The 16,197-nt window shown below is 49.7% G+C and overlaps 1 protein-coding gene across 1 annotated transcript in view; it reads right to left on the bottom strand.

Annotated features, from left to right (window-relative positions):
• Nucleotides 1-16,197, bottom strand: part of UBASH3A (ubiquitin associated and SH3 domain containing A) — a 234,285-nt gene that overhangs the window by 171,150 nt on the left and 46,938 nt on the right. The gene's annotated exons all lie outside the window — the stretch shown is intronic.

The raw sequence follows: 16,197 nt of genomic DNA, 5'->3' as shown, positions 1-16,197 counted from the left end.
CTGGAGGTCTTATGGCGGCACAGACAGGTGCCTCGCGGCTACTTCAGGTAGACTTGCAAGCAGAGCCAGACTGGGCACCCAAAGCAGCCCCGGAAAATGTGTCGGACCAGCCCCCTTAAGGTCTGTAGCAAGCCGGACCACTACAAGGAGGGCTTGGATTTTCTCCCCTAAAAAGTAAACTAGAGAAAAAAATGGCAAAAATGTTGCATTCTTTCACTACATATTTAAATGTATGAATTTTTAAAGCACAGTAAATGACTACCTTCCAGCGCACCCGATTACCTAGTCATACCGACAGACATTCGTACAGAGAAAACAAAAAAGACAGACCATAGAATAGAGAACAGAGAACCCAGACAACACGAGAGAACAGTCCCCGTATGTTGCATGGCAAGCAAGCGCAGGGAGTGAGCCTGACCACTGCAATGGGGAGGGAGGGTGCAGTAGGGCGCTCTACCCCCAAGAACATTTTGAAAACAATGGCAACAAGCATTGGCAAAGCCAGTAGGTATCGCCTATACTGGAGCTATTGGTTTTGAAAATGTGGGTTTGCCATGTTGTACACCAGTGTGCTGTTGTTTAGCATGTCTAAAAGTTAGAGGTGTGGAGTGTCCTAGAGTGGAGTGGGGGGAGTAGAGTTCTTAGATTGGATTTGTTGGAGTAGAGAGTCGCGGAGTGGAGCAGTGGGCTAGAGTGTGTTAGAGTTGAGTAGAGGCGAGTAGAGTTCAGGGGTTTAGTGGCAGAGAGTGTTTTACAGTGGTGTCATAGAGTGCAGTGGCGTAGAGTGGGGTGGAATGGAGTGGAGCACAGTGGGGTGGAGTAGAGTGGGGTGGAGGGGAGTGAAGTGCAGTGGGGCAGAGTAGAGTGGAGTAGTGTGGGTTGGAGTGGAGTGAAATAGGGTGTAGTGGGTTGGAGTGGATTGAGGTAGTAGGTGGATTAGATTGGAGTAGACTGGGATGGATTGAGTGGAGTGGGGTGGAATGAAATGTGATGGGTTGGGGTGTATTGGATTGGGGTGTAGTTGACTGGAGTGGGGTATTTTGGAGTGGTGTGGAGTGGAGTGGATTGGAGTGGTGGGGTGGGGTGGACTGGAGAGGGGTGAATTGGAATGGGGTGGACTGGAGTGGGGAGAATTGGAATGGGGTGGACTGGATTGGCATGGGGTGGGGTGGGGTGGAGTGGAGTGGAGTACATTGGATTACAGTGGAGGGAATTGGATTGAGGTGGGTTGGATTGGGTTGGGGTGAAATTGATTGGGGTGGGTTGGGTTGGATTGTATTGAGGTGGATTGGATTATGGTGGGGTGGGTGGACTGCAGAGAGGTGGATTGGAGTCAGATGTATTGGAGTGGAGCAGATTAGAGAGGGGCAGATTGTTCTGGATTGGAATGGGGCTGATTGGAGTGGTGCACATTGTTTTGAATTGGAGTGGGGCAGCATGCTTTGGACTAGAGTGTCAAATGCAAAAACAACAGTTGATGGGCAGAATGCAGAACAGTGTCATACATTCACCCCAGTACAGAGATCTGGGCCTAAATCCATTGTTTTTTTGCTCACCATGCCATTCCCGTTTGAACCCAGCCATATGCAAATCAGTCTTGACCCTGTGCCTCATGGGAACAGTCCAGCCCGAACTGCCAAGCCAAGTCCTCACTGGACTGGAAACAAGCATCCTAGGACCGGTTTCGGGATTTACCCCTCTTCAGCCAGGATAGCTTGATTCCAGTGGCATAGAGAGCATGGGGCCCATGTCTGGGCATACCCATCCCACTCGGGGTGACAAATGCAAAAACAACAGTTAATGGACAGAATGCACAACAATGTCATACATTCACCCCAGTACAGAGATGTGGGCCTAAATCCATTGTTTGCTTTGTTCGCCCTAAGTTGGCAGGGTATGCCCAGACGTGGGTCCCTTGCTCACTTTGCCACTGGATTCAAGCTAGTCTGGCTGATGACGGCTGATTAGCCAGAAACCGGTCCCAGGATGCTTGTTTCCGGTCCAGGGAAGACATGGCTTGGCAGTTCGGGCTGGACTGTTCCCATGAGGCACAGGGTCAGACTGATTTGCATATGGCCATGTCTGAACTGGGGTGGCAGAGTGGGCTAAAGAACGGTGATGGATTAAACCCAGATCAGTTGACTGGGGTGAGTGTTTGCAATGTTCAACACTCCGTCCATCAGTTCCTTTGGTTTTGCTTTGGACTAGAGTGGGGCAGTTTGAAGTGGGGCAGATTGGAGTGGCGCAGCATGGTTTAGATTGGTGTCCCCTACAAGGCGGGGCTGTGAACTGCTTCAAGCCGCTATGTCTGCCTTCTCCCGCTCTCTTCCTGAACTTATTTTTCCACGAGTGGGGTCTGCGACATTTAAAGTCCAGTAGGCGGCTCTTGCCACCACCCTACAAAGTGTTGGGGTCCCCTGCTCCATTCAGGGTGTTCATGAGAGCATCTCAAATGAAGGCCTTGGAGCGGTGGAGGAGCCATGTGCTAAGGACAGCCTTGGTGTTCAGTTCTATAAATGGTGCTGTGGAGGAGCCATGTGCTAAGGACAGCCTTGGTGTTCAGTTCTGTGGATGGTGCTGTGGAGGAGCCATGTGCTAAGGACAGCCTTGGTGTTCAGTTATGTGGATGGTGCTGTGGAGGAGCCATGTGCTAAGGACAGCCTTGGTGTTCAGTTCTGTGGATGGTGCTGTGGAGTAGCCATGTGCTAAGGACAGCCTTGGTGTTCAGTTCTGTGGATGGTGCTGTGGAGGAGCCATGTGCTAAGGTCAGCTTTGGTGTTCAGTTCTGTGTGTGGTGCTGTGGAGGAGCCATGTGCTAAGGTCAGCCTTGGTGTTCGGTTCTATAAATGGTGCTGTGGAGGAGCCATGTGCTAAGGACAGCCTTGGTGTTCAGTTCTGTGGATGGTGCTGTGGAGGAGCCATGTGCTAAGGACAGCCTTGGTGTTCAGTTCTGTGGATGGTGCTGTGGAGGAGCCATGTGCTAAGGACAGCCTTGGTGTTCAGTTATGTGGATGGTGCTGTGGAGGAGCCATGTGCTAAGGACAGCCTTGGTGTTCAGTTCTGTGGATGGTGCTGTGGAGTAGCCATGTGCTAAGGACAGCCTTGGTGTTCAGTTCTGTGGATGGTGCTGTGGAGGAGCCATGTGCTAAGGTCAGCTTTGGTGTTCAGTTCTGTGTGTGGTGCTGTGGAGGAGCCATGTGCTAAGGTCAGCCTTGGTGTTCGGTTCTATAAATGGTGCTGTGGAGGAGCCATGTGCTAAGGACAGCCTTGGTGTTCAGTTCTGTGGATGGTGTTGTGGAGGAGCCATGTGCTAAGGACAGCCTTGGTGTTCAGTTCTGTGGATGGTGCTGTGGAGGAGCCATGTGCTAAGGTCAGCCTTGGTGTTCAGTTCTGTGTATGGTGCTGTGGAGGAGCCATGTGCTAAGGACTACCTCTTAGCACTGAACTCTCCAGCTCCTTGCAGAAGAGACCTCCAGTACCTTCCGAAAGAGGGTCTAGTTCTTTATTCTCCGGCAGCCCCCATATTCCAGCCTCCTCATTCTCTTCCTCAACAGTCCCCCTAAGCCCCACCCCCTCCTACTACGTCATCAGCCACTCCAGCCAGAGATCTTTAGCTCGATCTCAGACCTCTTGCAGCCATCAGAAGGACTGAACTGCCCAGTGAAGCATTGTAGGCTTGTCATTGGTCCATTACATCACGGCTACTGCGGCAATACACCGGAAGTGATCACACCTCTTTAACGGACATCACTTCCAGTATGTAAAGTGCAGCCGACATGTTCTTAAGCCATGTTTTAGGGTCACAATTTACAAGCAGTTCTACATTGGACGTAGTATTGTATGTGTCGAGTTAAATGGTTTTGAACTGGATGAAAATGAAACTATGAAATTGACCTCTTAATACTAAGTGTTCGTGAAGCCGAAATTACATACAACAGAGGTTGCTAATGGAAATTGATTTTGATGAAATGTATGCAATTAAATTGCATCGATTTCTGACATTACAGGAAATGGCATCACAAACGATGACTTCACAGGAAGTGACATCACAAGAAGTGATATCAGATCTTAAGGCCTCACACGTTTAGCATGTCTACCACCAGTCATTTGAGTGCATTATAATATTTAACCACTGGGTGGTGCCAAAAAAGTGACGTAACCCTGACGCAAAATCTGTGTAAAAAAACAATGGCATCAAGGAATAAACATGACAGTAAATCTGCTCTGCTTAATGGGTTGCAAAGTCTGCATTTTAAAATATCTTACGCGGTTAAGGGGCCTGCTGCAGAGGTCTTTGTGCGCCAAATGAATCTCAGGAGATGATGATGACGATACTATAACTCAGGAGGTTCACGCATTTGCTGGAGAGATCGGTGTATTTTCTAGTCACAGTTTTGAATCACAGAAGCAGGTAGAGTGAATGTGCCTCCTGCAAAGCACATTACGCAACATGCAGATGACAGATTCTTATTTTACGTCGATCGGTAGGAAGGATACTGATTATAATACAAAGGCCCGTTTGTTACTTGCAGTTCATAAATTACCATTCTTCTCATTTAGCACAGTGAGGTATGAAGGGCATGTCACTTCTACACCTTGTAACTCTCACCAACTTAGGTAACACATCCTGTACACTGATTAACACACATATCATTTATTGGGAATGTATGATATGTATCTGTGATGTAAAAGTGCATTGACGTTTGTTAATGGGATGAGTAGTGCTTTGAAAGAAAAAAAGGCAAAATAGCGGTATTTGAATTGTTAGTTTCTTACAGTACATGCATCTCTTATATACAGGGACTGAACAAAGTCAAAAACATTTCTCTCTTAAGTGCCTGTGAAGTGGTCAGATGTAAGGCTTTCTTTCCCCTCCATTGCATCTAGCTGTGAGGCTCCCCATAGCTCCCAGCCAGGATACTCCAACAAAACAAGCATTGGAAATGCAATAGGTCTCGCATTTGTTGGAGTTGGAGCTATTGGCATTATAAATGCCAATGTTTTTTACCCATGCAATAGATATGCCCTCCCCACTGTAATAAAATAAAGAACTCTATTGTATTTTTTTAATGTAGTAAACCTGCAATGGTGCCGTAGCGCTGGGGGTGAAGTACCGACTCTACGTTAAAACAAGCAGTGTTGTGAGGGTGCAGTACCACAGGCTGTCACTGAGTGTCCCTCGGAACCTTTATTGGCCGCATATGGCACTGCAACCTGCAACATGACTAGGCGAACTGGTGAGCTGGGAATCCCGGTTCGAGTCTGCTGACAGGCTCAACATCCTGTGATAATGGGCTGATTGCTTCATTTCCCCGAGTGCGCTATATAAATAAAAGTGTTTGTAAAGCAACAAAAAAATGAGCATAGGCCTTGGAGGGGTAGTGGGGGCCTGCGAGGAGTGTTGAGGGAGGGGGGCAAGGGAGGCATCGGAGATAAAGCGAGGGCAGGGGCAAGCAAATGATGCAACAGTTAATCAGCAAAGAGGCAGGCCAAATAAAAAAAGAGTTCTCTCTAAGTATAAATAACCTGAACAGTAAGAACACATGTAAGAGGGCCCGTCCTCATGGGAGGATGCAAAATTCCAAAGGAGGGACTACTAAGTGTATTTACTAATGAAAAGCCAGCATTTCTGAAGGACAGCAGCAGGAGCCAATGAAAAAGATTTTTTCAAACCCATATCCTAGATACAGCATGTCTCGAAGCGACAGTGCAAGCGCTGCCTAGGCGAGAGCTACAGAGGCCTGATGGCCCCTTAATACCAGTCTTTGTTGTGGGCACAGCTGGAATCTGATCGGGCCCCTCCTCGCCTGAACTTTGCTGCCAAGAAGGAAAGCAGACAACGTGCTCTCGCTGCTGAACGTGTCCTGGTGAAATTGTTTAGCATGTTTCTGTGGGCTTCAAACTCTTGGCAGAGGAGATGGCGTCTACCCTGTGAAAATAGTGGGTGGACACCCCTGTCTACCTCCGACTTGTGCCTTGCTTACAGTGCATTAGCCGATTTCTGCAGATCGTCAGTGTGGGTGACCGGCATAGCTTCTGGGCCCCTCCCTTTGTGGAACCACATGGACAGGCTCCTCGTTAACCCCTTCGCCGCGAGGGTAATTCCCCCATGGCGCGGGGGTGGGTCAGGCGGCACCGCTGTGCTCATGACGAGCCCAGCTCGTCATGAGGCACAGTGGAGCTGTGCTCATGACGAGCTGGGCTCGTCACGACTCCGCCCACTGATTGATTCTCTCGCACAGGCGAGGAATCAATCACGCGTGGGCGGAGCGCAGCCGTTATGATGCGCCCAGCTCATCATGAGCACAGCTCCACTGTGCCTCATGATGAGCTGGGCTCGTCATAAGCATGCAAGGGGTTAATCTCAACAAGGTCTGTGTCTCTGATCCATGACGTACTGAATATGAAGCTCTTTGCCTTACAAACAGGTCCGGAGTGGCCATACCGGGCATCGGGCGTTTCCCAGGGAGGTTGGAAGAGTGGAAGCCGGTTTTGTTACTTGGGGGCTGATTTTGTTACTGTTGCAAGCAAAATCAGTCGCAGTAACAAAAGCCGCAGGCCACCGCTCACATTCCGGCCTCCCTGGGGGGTTTAGCTTCAGTTCCAGCTTTAGGGAGTATAATTGGGCTTTTAGGCTTTTAGGCTTTTAGCCCCAATTATACTCCGACTGAGTCCGAGTCTGAGCGAATTAGCGCAGTTGTTCGTCTTTCATTTTATTGCGAGTCCATTACACTGTACTGATGAATGGATGAATGATGAGTTGATGCAGGAGTCTTAGAGCGCTGTCCTCTGTACAGGTGGATGGATGAATGATGCCTTGCTGCAGGAGCCTTAGAGAGCTTTCCTCTTATGACTGAATGGAGGAATGATGTGTTGCTGCCGGAGCCTTAGAGCGATGGCCTCTGTACGGATGAATCGATGAATGATGCTTTGCTGCAGGAGCCTTAGAGAGCTGCCCTCTGTATGGATGAATGATGCCTTGCTGCAGGAACCTTAGAGCCTTGTCCTCTTATGAATGAATGGAGGAATGATGCGTTGCTGCAGAAGCCTTAGAGCGATGTCTTCTGTATGGATAAATGGATGAATGATGCATTTCTGCATGAGCATTAGAGCGCTGTCCTCTGTATGGATGAATGATGTGTTGCTGCATGAGCCTTAGAGTGATGTCCTCTGTACGGGTGAATAGATGAATGACGCATTTCTGCAGGAGCCTTAGAGCGATGGCCTCTGTACATATCAATCGATGAATGATGCTTTGCTGCAGTAGCCTTAGAGAACTGCCCTCTGTATGGATGAATGGATGAATGAGGCATTGCTGCAGGAGCCTTAGAGCACTGTCCTCTGTACAGGTGAATGGATGAATGATGCATTGCTGCATGAGCCTACGAGTGTTGTCCTCTGTATGGGTGAATGGATGAATGATGCGTTGCTGCATGAGCCTTAGAGCGCTGTCCACGGTAAAGATGAATGGATGAATGATGCGTTGCTGCAGGAGCCTTAGAGCGATCTCCTCTGTATGGAAGAATGGATGAATGATGCATTGCTGCAGTAGCCTTAGAGCTCTGTCCTCTGTACGAGTGAATGGATGAATGATTTGTTGCTGCAGGATCCTTAGAGGAATGTCCTCTGTATGGATGGATGGATGAATGATGCATTGCTGCAGGAGAATTAGAGCGCTGTCCTCTGTATGGATGAATGGATCAATGAATGATGTGTTGCTGCAGGAGCCTTAGCGTGCTCTCCTCTTTACGGATGAATCAATGAATGATGCATTGCTGCAGTAGCCTTAGAGAGCTGCTCTCTGTATGGATGAATGGATGAATGATTGGTTGACACGCGCAGAACTGCTGGTGCGCTCTTTTTAAATTTCCCCGTTTTTCATTTTCGTTTAGTTTAATTTAGTGCTTTTCCTTGCTTTTAATTTAGGCCCCTTACCTGCACATTAAATTGGTCGTCACCGTGTTGGAGCGGGTCCTCTTCCTCGATAGCTCGCGCTTGCCGGCCATATTGGGGGAACTCCGGGACGCCTGGCGGCGCCATTTTGGAGGTTGACGCGCTAGTTGTCACAAGGACACTAGGCGCCTATTTTAGACGGGGGATGGCGCAGCGGGACCGCCGGATTTCCGCCGGAGTTACGCCTGAGTTCAGCCCGTCTGCGCCCGTCCGCGCTGAGGACGGGCTGCAGGCCGGGCTGGACTCTAGTACTTTCTTGCCTCCCACACTGACGAGGAGGTGGTACTTAGTGCATGAGCTGCTGGCTCTTAGACCTCCGCCTCGACGTTGTCATCACAGCTGGTCGCCGTATGAGGTAACACGCTATTCTACCTGTCCATGGTGTCATGTGACGCTCTGCCCCTCGGCTTGTTGCGGAAAGGCACTTGTTAAACTTCCACCTCCTCTGATTGCCTTACCACCTAGAACTGGCTTTTTGATTAATGCTCGGTCACTTATAAAAAATAATATAGCGTTTCACGAGTTTGTCAATGACAGGCAACCCGACTGGGTATTCGTGACTGAAACTTGGGCATCTGCCTCGTCAGGCCATGATCTGTTGTTGGCAATACCGGAGGGCTACACCTTATACAGACAGGATAGATTGGTACGTAGAGGGGGGGGCTTGGCAATTATCTGTAGGGCCCCATTTCTGGGCTCTATCAAAACACTGTCTGACCCTGCGGATGCTTTTGAGGCCTTATACTTTTGTATAACATGCTCTCCGACAGAGTCTTTTACTGGTATCTTGGTCTATAGACCTCCGGGGCCCAGAACCAGCTTCTGCTCTGAGTTGTTTCGAATCCTGGAGCCATACTTTGATAAACCTCATTTTTCTATCCTGGGGGATTTTAATTTTCATTTAGAGGATGTGGTCTCTAGGGATTCTGCTCATCTCATTGACGCGTTGGAAGCCTGTGAGTTCATTCAGCTTGTAAAATACCCGACGCATCGGGCTGGCCACACCTTGGACGGGGTGTTTACCAATGATCCTAGACTCTCTGTTGGCTCTCCCCTCCCCCTGGTTTGGTCGGACCACTTTGCGGTACCCCTTGGTTTTTCATCTGTCACTAAGGATCTTTTCACTGCTGCTCCTCGTAACAGAGTTTTGAAAAGAGGATACAGGAATATCAATAATCAAGCTCTCGCTCCTTTCCTAAGAGACTGTGATACTTCCGCTTCAAGAGACGTGGATGGGGCTGCTCAAGAGCTCGTCAACTCTATCACTATTGCGGTTGATGCGTTAGCTCCCGCCTCTCTACGCTATGTTGCGCGGCGGAAACCCTCTGCACCCTGGTTTACGGAGCCTTTAAGACTCCTAAGACAATCCTGCAGGACTAAGGAGAGGAAATGGCGTAAGTCATGGGCTCCTGCTGACAGAGAGGATCATAAACGGATACTTCGAGAATATAAATCTCGAGTTATCAAGGAGAAGCAGGAATATTTCTCCCATTTGACAACTGCGCTCCCCTCATCCAAAGAGCTTTTTAAGATTGTGGGCTCACTGTGCTCGCTTCAGACCCCTGATCCAGTGGTGGCTTCTCAAGAGCTCTGCAATAATATCTCCGATTTTTTCTATAATAAAATCTCGGATATCCACTCGGCCCTTGACAACCAGAAAAAGATGCTGGATGAGCATTCTCTGAGTAACATTAAGGCCTCGGAATCCTGGAGGAGAGGCTCACATATCTCTCTCACCCACTTTCCGCTTCTTTCCCTTGAGGGGCTCAATTCGTTGCTGGATCTGACTAAGTCATTCTCCCCGGCTGATCCCTGTCCGCTGAAAGTCCTAAGGGACTGCAGGGAATCACTTCTGCCCCCGTTACTGGCAGTCATGAACGCGGCCTTGACTCAGGGCATCTTCCCAATGGTCTGGAAAAAGGCCATAGTGAAACCCCTTCTAAAAAAATCCTCCCTGGATCCTGGAGTGATGAAGAATTTTAGGCCCATCTCCCTCTTGCCTGCCCCTGCAAAGATGCTTGAAGCCCATTTAAACTCTCAACTTTCCACCTTCCTTGATTCCTCTGGGTTCCTGGATAGCTCTCAGCACGGTTTCAGGAAGTTTCATAGTACTGAATCCGCTCTGACTATGGTGGTTGATAACATCCGGCGCAAAGTTGATCTGGGTCAGACGACGATTCTTGTTCTGCTGGATCTGACTGCAGCATTCGATACCCTGTCTCCCTCTACCCTTACATCGCGGTTGAGGGAGGCAGGGGTGGCAGGACAGGCTCTCAGCCTTCTTGACTCTTTCTTACATCTGAGAGAGCAAAGAGTTCTGCTGGGTGATTACCTCTCCCCTGCTAAATCTTTGCAATGTGGAGTGCCCCAGGGTTCGGCCTTAAGCCCTACCCTATTTAATCTGTATGTGGCCCCCCTTGCAAGATTAGTAAAATCGCAGGGGATGGAGGTAGTGTCCTATGCGGATGACACTCAGATTATGGTGTCCCTTAGCCATTCTCTGAGTGTCTCTGCCTCTAGTTTTAGGGCCTGCATGCAGATAGTCGCTGAGTGGATGGTGCTGAATTCTTTAAAACTCAACGCCGATAAAACGGAGGTTCTCGTGTTCGGCAAAGATCAAAACATCTGGTCCAATGAGTGGTGGCCTCCGTCCCTTGGAACCTGCCCTATTCCTTCCTCTACGGCTAGGAATCTTGGTGTCATTTTTGATACCTCACTTGCCATGAATAGCCAGACTAACAGGACCGTGGCCACCTGCTGGGGAATTATTAAAATCCTGAAACGAATCCTTCATTACCTGTCCCCGCAGGCACGAAAACATACAGTCACTGCCCTCGTGGGCTCCAGACTGGATTACTGCAATGCACTATACGCGGAGTCTAATAAATATTTGATACAACGTCTGCAGGTGGTACAGAACGCTGCCGCTAGATTTGTTTTAGCACTTCCTAGGGACTCTTCGGCAACGATGGCCAGGAAGAACCTGCACTGGCTCCCCATTAGTTTTAGAATTTCATTCAAACTTCTCTGCCTCACTTACAGAGCCGTGCAGGCTGGCCCCTCAAATGCCTTGGGGTCTCTGCTCACCCAATATAATCCTAGCAGGTCTTTGCGATCTGCAGACTCCAACCAGCTGGTAGTCCCTCGCTCTAAAAAAGCCAGATGGGGGAGCAGAGCCTTTTCCACTGTTGCACCTCTACTCTGGAATGGCCTTCCTCTAGAGATTAAGGCGTTACCATCTCTGTCTTTGTTCAGAAAAGCTCTTAAAACCTGGTACTTTATAAAGGCTTATCAGTAAGCTCTCCTGTTCTCTCCCAGTCAGCTTTATTTGTTAGGCGCCTTGACGCCCATTGGGCTAAGTCTGCGCGATACAAGTTGTGCTTCATTCATGTGTTGCTGCATGAGCCTTAGAGCCCTGTCCTCATATGAATGAATTGATGAATGATGCATTGCTGCAGGAGCCTTAGAGCAATGTCCTCTGTATGGATGAATGGATGAATGATGCATTGCTGCATGAGCCTGAGAGCGTTATCCTCTGTATGAGTGAATGGATGAATGATGCTTTGCTGCATGAGCCTTAGAGCGCTGTCCACTGTAAAGATGAATTGATGAATGATTCGTTGCTGCAGGAGCCTTAGAGCGATGTCCTCTGTATGGATGAATGGATGAATGATGCATTGCTGGAGTATCCTTAGAGCGCTGTCCACTGTAAAGATGAATGGATGAATGATTCATTGCTGCAGGAGCCTGAGAGTGATGTCCTCTGTATGGATGAATGGATGAATGATGCATTGCTGGAGTAGCCTTAGAGCGCTGTCCACTGTATGGATGGATTATGCCTTGCTGCAGGAGCCTCAGAGCGCTGTCCTCTGCACGAGTGAATGGATAAATGATGCATGGCTGCAGGAGCCTTAGCATGCTCTCCTCTGTACGGATGAATGGATAAATGATGCGTTGCTGCAGGAGCCTTAGAGCAATGTCCTATGTATGGATGAATGGATGAATGATGCATTGCTGCAGGAGCCTTAGAGCGCTGTCCTCTGTATGGATGAATGATGTGTTGCTGCATGAGTCTTAGAGCGATGTCCTCTGTGTGGGTGAATGGATGAATTATACATTGCTGCAGCAGCCATGGATACCTGTCCTCTGTATGGGTGAATGGATGAATGATGCGTTGCTGCAGGAGCCTTAGAGCGCTGTCCTCTGTACGGATGAATGGATGAATGATGCGTTGCTGCAGGAGCCTAAGAGCGATGTCCTCTGTATATATAAATGGATGAATTATGCTTTGCTGCAGAAGCCTAAGAGCGCTGCCCTCTGTACGGATCAATGGATGAATGATGCGTTGCTGCAGGAGCCTTAGAGCGCTGCCCTCTGTACGGATGAATGGATGAATGATGCGTTGCTGCAGAAGCCTTAGAGCGCTGACCTCTGTACGGGTGAATGGATGAATGATGCGTTGCTGCAGAAGCCTTAGAGCAATGTCTTCTGTATGGGTAAATGGATGAATGATGCATTTCTGCATGAGCATTAGAGCACTGTCCTCAGTATGGATGAATGGATGAATGATGCATTTCTGCATGAGCCTTAGAGTGCTGTCCTCTGTAGGGGTGAATGGATGAATGATGCGCTGCTGCAGGAGCCTTAGAGCTCTGCCCTCTGTACAGGTGAATGGATGAATGATACATTGCTGCATGAGCCTTGGAGCCCTGCCCTCGTATGAATGAATGGATAAAGGATACATTGCTGCATGAGCCTTACAGCGCTGTCCTCTGTATGGATGAATGATGCGTTGCTGCATGAGTATTAGAGCGATGTCCTTTGTACAGGTGAATGGATGAATGATACATTGCTGCATGAGCCTTGGAGCCCTGCCCTCGTATGAATGAATGGATGAATGATGCATTGCTGCAGGAGCCTTGGAGCGATGGCCCCTGTACGGATGAATGGATGAATGATGCATTGCTGCAGGAGCCTTAGAGCTCTGTCCTCTGTATGGATGAATTAATGGATAATGTATTTCTGCATGAGCCTTGGAGCCCTGTCCTCTGTACGGGTGAATGGATGAATGATTTGTTGCTGCAGGAGTCTTAGAGCGCTAGCCTCTGTACGGATGAATGGATGAATAATGCATTGCTGCAGGAGCCTTAGAGCGCTGCCCGATGAATGGATGAATGATTGATCGCCGCAGGAGCCTTGCAGTGCTGTCCTCTGTACGGATGAATGGATGAATGATACATTGCTGCATGAGCCCTAAAGCGCTCTCCTCTGTATGGATGAATGGATGAATGATACATCGCCGCAGGAGCCTTGCAGTGCTGTCCTGTGTACGGGTGAACGGATGAATGATGCATTGCTGCAGGACCCTTAGAGCGCTGCCCTCTGTGTGGGTGAATGGAAGAATGATACATCGCAGCAGGAGCCTTGCAGTGCTGTCCTCTGTACGGATGAATGGATGAATGATGCGTTGTTGCATGAGTATTAGAGCGCTGTCCTCTGTACGGGTGAATGGATGAATGATGCATTGCTGCAGGAGCCTTAGAGCTCTGTCCTCTGTACGGATGAATTAATGAATAATGTATTTCTGCATGAGCCTTGGAGCCCTGTCCTCTGTACGGATGAATGGATGAATGATGCATTGCTGCAGGAGCCTTAGAGCGCTGCCCGATGAATGATAGATCGCCTCAGAAGCCTTAGAACGCTGAGCTCTGTACGGATGAATTGATGAATGATAGGTCGCCGCAGGAGCCTTGCAGTGCTGTCCTGTGTACGGGTGAATGGATGAATGATGCATTGCTGCAGGAGCCTTAGAGCACTGTCCTCTGTACAGCTGAATGGATGAATGATGCATTGCTGCAGGAGCCTTAGAGCGCTGTCCTCTGTATGGATGAATGGATGAATGATGCGTTGCTGCATGAGCCTTGGAGCGCTGTCCTCTGTACGGATGAATGGATGTATGATACGTCGCCGCAGGAGCCTTGCAGCGCTGTTCTCTGTACGGATGAATGATTGACAGAATCTTTGCCTGGCACCCCTGACCGCAATGCCATGGCCCTTCCCCAGCTTGCAGCAGTGCTGGGTACACGATGGGTCCGTGCTCGCGGGCTGCACAGTCGTGCAAGGAGAGAGCAGCACGTTGGGTGTAGGCGTCACAAGGGACTGCCAGTGCAGGCGCCCCTTCTGTTCCAGTCTGAGGCAGTGCCAGGACCTCCTGCCAGCAGCATCACAGGCCCCGGCTGCTCCTTCTGCTGGGACCGCCTCATCTGAGGCTGAAGGCAAGCGAGCACTGAGGCTTCAAGCCGCTAGTGCCGGGGTTCATCTCCCTAACCCTCCTCACAGGTGACACGGCAGCGGCTCTGCGCTGCCTCCTGGCCACTCGAGGTCTGCACTTCACCTACCTCTGGCATCACTCAGTGCCACTCAGCAATGAGACAGAATGTACCTGCGGCTCGCACACAGCATTACATGAGCCTATAACACCGCAACAAGAGCCTAGAACACCGCAACACATGAGCCTAGAACACGGCAAAACGTGAGCCTAGAACACAGCAACAAGAGCCTAGCACACCACAACACATGAGCCTAGAGTACAGCAACACGTGAACCTAGAACACAGCAACGCATGAGCCTAGAACACCGCAACACATGAGCCTTGAACACGGCAACACATGAGCCTAGAACACGGCAACAAGAGCCTAGAACACGGCAAAACGTGAGCCTAGAACACAGCAACAAGAGCCTAGCACACCACAACACATGAGCCTAGAGTACAGCAACACGTGAACCTAGAACACAGCAACGCATGAGCCTAGAACACCGCAACACATGAGCCTTGAACACGGCAACACATGAGCCTAGAACACGGCAACACATGAGCCTAGAACACGGCAAAACGTGAGCCTAGAACACAGCAACAAGAGCCTAGCACACCACAACACATGAGCCTAGAGTACAGCAAAACGTGAGCCTAGAACACCGCACCACATGAGCCTAGAACACAGCAACAAGAGCCAGAGGCGCAACTAGAGCCAAATTTCGGGGGGGGGGGGGGTTAAGAAAAAATTTCGGGGGGGGGGGGCTGAATCTTTAAGCAATAGGCAGAGTGGAGCTGATTTGGGGGGGGGGGGGCTGGATCTTTAAGCAATAGGCAGAGTGGAGCTGCAGGGGTTCTTAGAATGGGTGAAACAACAGCGAGGCCTCATTAACACGTAAATAGTATTTTAAAGACCTGTGAAGTGCTCGGTGCGGCTGTGTGCGCGCCGGGAAGCTCTCATCCCGGGCTGCCACACACGACGGGGGTGGGCTGAAGCCCTTTGAGTCCAATGGGTGTTGCGCGCCTGACAAGAGCCTAGCACACCACATGAGCCTAGAACAAGGCATACGTGAGCCTAGAACACAGCAACTAGAGCCTAGCACACCACATGAGTACAGCAAAACGTGAGCCTAGAACACAGCAACACATGAGCCTAGAATACCGCAACACATGAGCCTAGAGTACAGCAAAACGTGAGCCTAGAACACAGAACAAGAGTCTAGAACACCGCAACACATGAGCCTAGCATACGGCAACACATGAGCCTAGAACACGGCAAAACGTGAGCCTAGAACACAGCAACAAGAGCCTAGCACACCACATGAGCCTAGAACAAGGCAAAACGTTTGCCTAGAACACAGCAACAAGAGCCTAGCACACACATGAGCCTAGAGTACAGCAAAACGTGAGCATAGAACACGGCAACACATGAGCCTAGAACACGGCAAAACGTGAGCCTAGAACACAGAACAAGAGTCTAGAACACCGCAACACATGAGCCTAGAACACAGGCAAACGTGAGCCTAGAACACAGCAACACAGGAGCCTAGAACACAGCAACACAAGAGCCTAGAACACAGCAAAACCGAAGCCTAGAACACACCAACAAGAGCCTAGACACATCACGTTAGCCTAGACCTCAGCAACACATTAGCCCAGAACACAGCAACAATGAGCCTAGAACACATCACATGAGCCTAGAACACAGCGACGCATGAGCCTAGAACACAGCAACAATGAGCCTAGAACACAGCATCACATGAGCCTAGAATGAGCTCCTAGTCCAAGGCCCTGGGGGGGTCCACAGGATACTCAGGGGTGTAACACAGGCCACCCTTGAGACCTCCCTGTCAACCCAAGCTAAGATATGGGAGCCTCAGAGCCCCACACCACATTCTGCGGGGGGGGGGGGGGGCATCATGTTTTGTTTA

The sequence above is a fragment of the Triturus cristatus genome, chromosome 8 (genome assembly GCF_964204655.1).
Source record: "Triturus cristatus chromosome 8, aTriCri1.1, whole genome shotgun sequence".
Taxonomy (NCBI): domain Eukaryota; kingdom Metazoa; phylum Chordata; class Amphibia; order Caudata; family Salamandridae; genus Triturus; species Triturus cristatus.
Note: the sequence above shows the minus strand (reverse complement) of the source record. Positions and strands in the feature narration are given on the sequence as shown.